The sequence below is a fragment of the Mirounga leonina genome, unplaced genomic scaffold (genome assembly GCF_011800145.1).
Source record: "Mirounga leonina isolate KUSES-001 unplaced genomic scaffold, KU_Mleo_1.0 Mir_151, whole genome shotgun sequence".
NCBI lineage: Eukaryota > Metazoa > Chordata > Mammalia > Carnivora > Phocidae > Mirounga > Mirounga leonina.
The window spans coordinates 85,495,280-85,501,159 of record NW_023270377.1 but is presented as its reverse complement, the minus strand read 5'-3'; the positions used below and the strand labels follow the sequence as shown (position 1 = coordinate 85,501,159).

Sequence of the window (5,880 nt, the reverse complement as noted above, 5' to 3'; positions counted from 1 at the left end):
GTCATGAGGGCAGAGTCATCATGAGGATGAATGGGATTAGTTCCTTTATAAAAGAGGCCCCAGCAAGATCCTTCATCCTTTCTGCCATGTGAGGTTATCACTAAAAGAGGGACAGATAGAAAGGAGCCCTCACCAGACCCTGAATCTGCCAGTGCCTTGATCTTGGATTTTGCAAGCTACAGAACTGTGAAAAAATAAATGTTTACTGTTTATGAACCATTCAACCCATTGTATTTTGTCACAGTAGCCCAAACAGACTAAGACAAGGCCATGACACGACATTGAGTTTGGAATTTATACGACTGTTCTATATAGTTTGAAAATGCCTTTTAGTTTTACTACAATTATCTTTAAGATTTTTAAATGTGAATTTTATTTTTAAGGGGGTGCCTGGGTGGCTCAGTAAGTTAAGCATCTGCCTTCAGCTCAGGTCATGATCTCAGGATCCTGGGATCAAGCCTCACATCTGCTTCTCCCTTTCCCTCTGCCCCTTTCCTCCCCTCACCCCCGCTCATGCTCTCTCTCTCTCAAATAAATAAATAAAATATATATTTTTTTCTAAAGATTTTATTTATTTATTTGACAGAGAGAGACACAGCGAGAGAGGGAACACAAACAGGGAGAAGCAGACTCCCCGCTGAGCAGGGAGCCTAATGCGGGGCTGGATTCCAGGACCCTGAGATCATGACCTAGCCAAAGGCAGACGCTTAATGACTGAGCCACCCAGGCGCCCCAAATAAAATATTTAAAAAAAATGAATTTTGTGGGCGCCTGGGTGGCTCAGTTGTTAAGCGTCTGCCTTCGGCTCAGGTCATGATCCTAGGGTCCTGGGATCGAGTCCCACATCGGGCTCCCTGCTCGGCTGGAAGCCTGCTTCTCCCTCTCCCACTCCCCCCTGCTTGTGTTCCTGCTCTCGCCGTCTCTCTCTCTGTCAAATAAATAAATAAAATCTTTAAAAAAAAAAAATGAATTTTATTTTTATCTATCTAATAAATTTTTTCTATTCCTGCCGAGAATGCAGATAGACATTCTTTTTTAATTTTTTAATAGTGTTGTTGAGGTGTGATTGATATACACATTTAAAGAACTGCACATATTTAATGTATACAATTTGATGAGTTTGAACATATGAATACACCCATGATACCATAACCATAATTAAGGTAATAAACGTATCTATCCTTTCCAGAAGTTTCCTTGTGTCACTTTGCTATTTTTTTTTTTCTGGTAAGAAAATTTAACGTGAACTCTTTTCTCTTAACAAATTTTGAAGTGTACCATACTGTAAAGTTAACTATAAGTGCTCTGTTACACAATAGACCATTTGCTGTAACTCTTGTTTGAACTGTATTTTAAATCAAGAACGTGGTTTTTGTCTTTAGATGAATCAAAATATAAGCATTCAGCCACTCAACAAGTGTCTGCTGAATTCCGCATTACCTTATTTATTTATTTTTTTTAGGTTTATGGTAGGCATAGAATGATCAGTGTTCATTACAAGATCTACTAGTATCTCTATAAAACTAGGAGGTCCCTTTTAAATGCACATTTCAACTTGGTTATTCCTGAGATAAGAATAGTGAGATATAGTTGTATGGTTTTCAGATCACGAACATAATCTTAACAGTGCACATTACAGCCTAATCCTGGAGTCAATTAATAAATTGGTTGAAATAGCAGTTTGATTAAAATCTCAGATGTGCTAATTCGCTTTCCTAGTGCCCTTTAATTAAGACTTTAATAGAGTCTGCAATTACCTGCAAATTTTTTCTTTGTCTTAAATATTTGTGCTTTATCCTTAACTTTCAAAGCTCCTTCAACTCACCAAAGCACAAGAACAACTACTCTTAGAAATTGAGTTAAAACAGAGAGAAATTAACGACCTTTTCCTTCAATCAGATGAACAGGACTCTATGATTTTAAAACGCTTATTGAAATTTAAGTTGCAAATGCATATTTTACTTATTGGTGTGCATTTTTGTTGTTTTTGTTTGTTTTGGCTTTTGGTTTGTTGCTGTTTTTGTTATAAAAAAATTACTTTTGGTGAATGTGATAGCATTGTGTGGACATTTTTTTTTAAAAGATTTTATTTATTTATTTGAGAGAGAGAACACGGAGAATGAGGGGGAGAAGCAGACTCCCCACTGAGCAAAGAGCCGGATATGATGCAGGGCTCCATCCCAGAACCCTGAGATCATGACCTGAGCCAAAGGCAGACGCTTAACCGACTAAGCCATCTGGGTGCCCCTGTGGGCATTTCTACTTAAACTATTTTGTTTTTGTATTTAGTTTTAATATAGAATACTTAACACTGAAATTTATGGGTTTTTGTGTTGAAATTGTAACTATGGGAAAATATACAATTTTATCTCATCTTGTTTTTAACTACCATTTTGTGAGCTTTTACTCTGCATCAGGCATTGTTCAAACTGCTTCACATAAACTAAAACTATTTCATTTATTACTCCAATAATTGAATTCAGTAGATATTGTTGTTACCCACATTTTAAAGATAATAGAATTAAGAATAACAGATTTGAGGTAGGTGGTTCACAGTTAAAGGCATGTAAATGGCAGGATTATAACTAAAAGGCAGGTCTATGTGACTCCAGAATTTATACTTACCTATGCTAAGCTTATCTTAATTGTTTGAGTTTATTGAATTGTTATTAACTAACTAGCATTTGAGGGCTCATGTTTAAATTTCTGGTGTATGATATGACATATGTTTCTATCAAATTTCCAAATACAAAGACTAATTTACTGATTACTTCTTTTAAATGGGAAATAACAATGCATTGGTATTGTTTTGTGGTGAATCATGACTTCACTGTGAAGAAGTGATTATCTCCCAAACCTTTCTTCAAAAATAAACAAATGAGCAAGTAAACAGACCTCAGTCTGAGGCTTTTTTTTAAATAAGTAGATATTCACATATGAAAAACATTGCAGCAAAAAGCCCACTCTGGATTTGACTGCCATCCATAACAACTCCCCTCCCACCCACAAAAATGTTCTTTCAGAGAAGAACTGAGTCTGTTTATAGAAAGTATGTCTAAGACTGATTTGCAAAACAAAAATGCTATAAAAATAGGGGTGCCTGGGTGGCTCAATAGGTTAGCCTCCGACTCTTGGTTTTGGCTCAGGTCATGACCTTAGGGTCTTGAGATTGAGCCCCGCCTTGGACTCCATGCTCAGCACAGAATCTGCTTGGGATTCTTTCCCTCTTCCTATCTCTCCCCCTCTCCCTCCCCTCTTCCTCCTGGTCTCCCTTCTCCCCCCGCTACCCTCCCTTTCCTCCCACACTCTCTCTCTCAAATAAAGAAAATCTTTTTTAAAATGCTGTAAAAATATGCTCTAGGCCACATATTGGAACTTACCAAAGCAATGCAAAAAAAAAGTAGTTCCTAGCTTAGCTTAGAAGTATGCAAACTAATAAAGATGCCAGGTTTGAGGAGTTGCCACTTAAGAAACATTCCAGCATATTCATTGATTCAGAATAGAAAAAGTTTATCTCAAAAAATATATAGACACTACACTTATAATTGATAATTATAATAGATAATTGATTGAAAAATTGAAGAAATATGCTTGTATGTTTTTAAATCACTAATATAATGTAGGAAATTAGGTTTAAGAAAATATACTAATAGTTCCTGTTACATTTACTCTTGAAGTAAGCTCATTGCAACACTGGTACAATCAGAGATTGAAAGGAGTTGAAGAGCAATTACAATCACTTTGTATAGAAAAACATGTTTAAATTCATGTGTTACCATGCTTTTCACAGATATTCATAGTTTTTAAAATTGCAAAATTATATATATATCATATAAAAATTGTAGACCAACTCAAACCCCAACAGCGTTTGCGGGGATGAGGGGTTTGTGAAAGGAATTTTGTTAAATGTTGACAATAAAGAATAAATATTTCACAATGAATCATGGAACACTACGTCAAAAACTAATGATGTGATGTATGGTGATCAACATAACAATAAAAAATTTTTAAAAATAATGACAAACTGACTAAACCAATAATGTCACATTCCCATAATAGAGATCCTAGATCTCTTCAATATTCACTTCTACAAAAGAAAAGAAAAAAAGTAATGACATGAAGAAATGCCCTAAAACATTATTAAATGAAAAAGGTGATTACTATAAAAAATAAATAAATAAATATTTCAAAAAAGTACGTAAGAAGAAGTGGCTTGTCTTTCTAGATATTCAGCTCATACAATAATTTAAGCAATATGGAAATGGGACAAAGATTGAAAAATAAAACAGTGGAAGAAAAATATATATTTCAGAAAAGATCTATTTATATGAAAATTAAAAATTTTAATAAAGGAAACATTTACACAATAAAGGAAAGTATATGCCTTTTAACTTAAATTACTTAGACTATATTTAAATACTCAGGAAAATAAAATGTTAATTCTTATTTTATCTATTAATATTCAAATATAGGTATTTGGGTTAACTACATCTGTTAGAAACAAAATATAGATGAAGCAATTAAGTTTAAAATTTTTTTTGTATTAAATGGTAATATCTGACATTAACCAATGAAATACCTATTATTTAAATATTTTAAGTGCTTTTCTAAAAAAACAATGAGGTTTTTCAGAAAATCTTTGCTATAATGACGAAACTACCTTATAAAGTTATAGTAAAATGCTGGTGCCAGAGCCTCAGAAAATACATATTACCTAATAATTCTCCTAGCCCTGTCTTCTCTTCTCCTGTTTCCTCTTCTACTATTATTTCCCATTTTGATTGTGCAATTCATTGTGGTATATCATTTTATGTCTTTATTATTTCAGGGTCTTTCAACACAAATAACCTGTTCTCTTTTCTTGGAGTACTTTCCATGTAAATAATTCATCACCATATTTATAGTAAATAATAAGAAAGTAGTGCTCAGTTTGGCAGTACACATTCTAAAATTGGAATGATACAGAGATTACCCTGGCCCCTGCGCAAGGATGACATGCAAATTTGTGAAGCATTTAATATTTTTTAGACTTGTCAAATTTTATGTTGTACACCTGAAACTAATGTAACATTGTATCAACTATCCTTTAATTAAAAAATAATAATAATGAGAAAGTAATGAGATGACATCATATATTTGAAACCATATTTCCATGTTGAGGGACTATAGACTCAGTGTGATTATAGAAGTAAATACTGAGCAAAGAAAGAATTCTTAGAAAATGTTAATTATGGAGGAATTTGTGGATTATCTCCATAGTCTCTAAAAAGAAAATCTATAAATGCCCATCGCCCACCATGGCATTCGTTAGAAGGTACTAGCTATTTCACAATAAGCAGGGGTTTTTTTTGTTTTGTTTATTTTATTTTATTATTTATTTGACAGAGAGAGGCACAGCGAGAGAGGGAACACAAGCAGGGGGAGTGGGAGAGGGAGAAACAGGCTTCCCGCGGAGCAGGGAAGCCGATGCGGGGCTCGATCCCAGGACCCTGGGATCATGACCTGAGCTGAAGGCAGACGCTTAACAACTGAGCCACCGAGGCATCCCAATAAGCAGGGTGTTAACTAATATATATTGATATACTTTTATAATTCTCAGCCTACTTCACATAAAAATAGGCATTTCTACATGTTCTATTATAATTAGGATTTCTTGAATCCCCATTAGTAAAATTACTTGTAGTAAAGTTATAAAATGAAGAAATGGGTAATTAGGTAGCACTGAATCCAGTAGTTAAGACTTAATTTCATTGATAGCAATTTTTAAGTAAGAACAGGCAATAAATTCAGACTCTTCTCTTCCTGATAAGTTTTGTGGGCAGGCTATAAATGCTAAACATCAAAAATGATATTTTACTGGGAATTAGGGGCAGCACAATA

General features: G+C 34.1%; 1 non-coding gene across 1 annotated transcript; it reads left to right on the top strand.

Moving 5' to 3' along the window:
- Positions 1–4,921: 4,921 nt before the first annotated feature.
- LOC118012712 lies at positions 4,922–5,025 on the top strand. Its single transcript, XR_004679784.1, has one exon. It is a non-coding gene; the product is annotated as a U6 spliceosomal RNA (small nuclear RNA).
- The last annotated feature ends 855 nt before the right edge of the window (positions 5,026–5,880 follow it).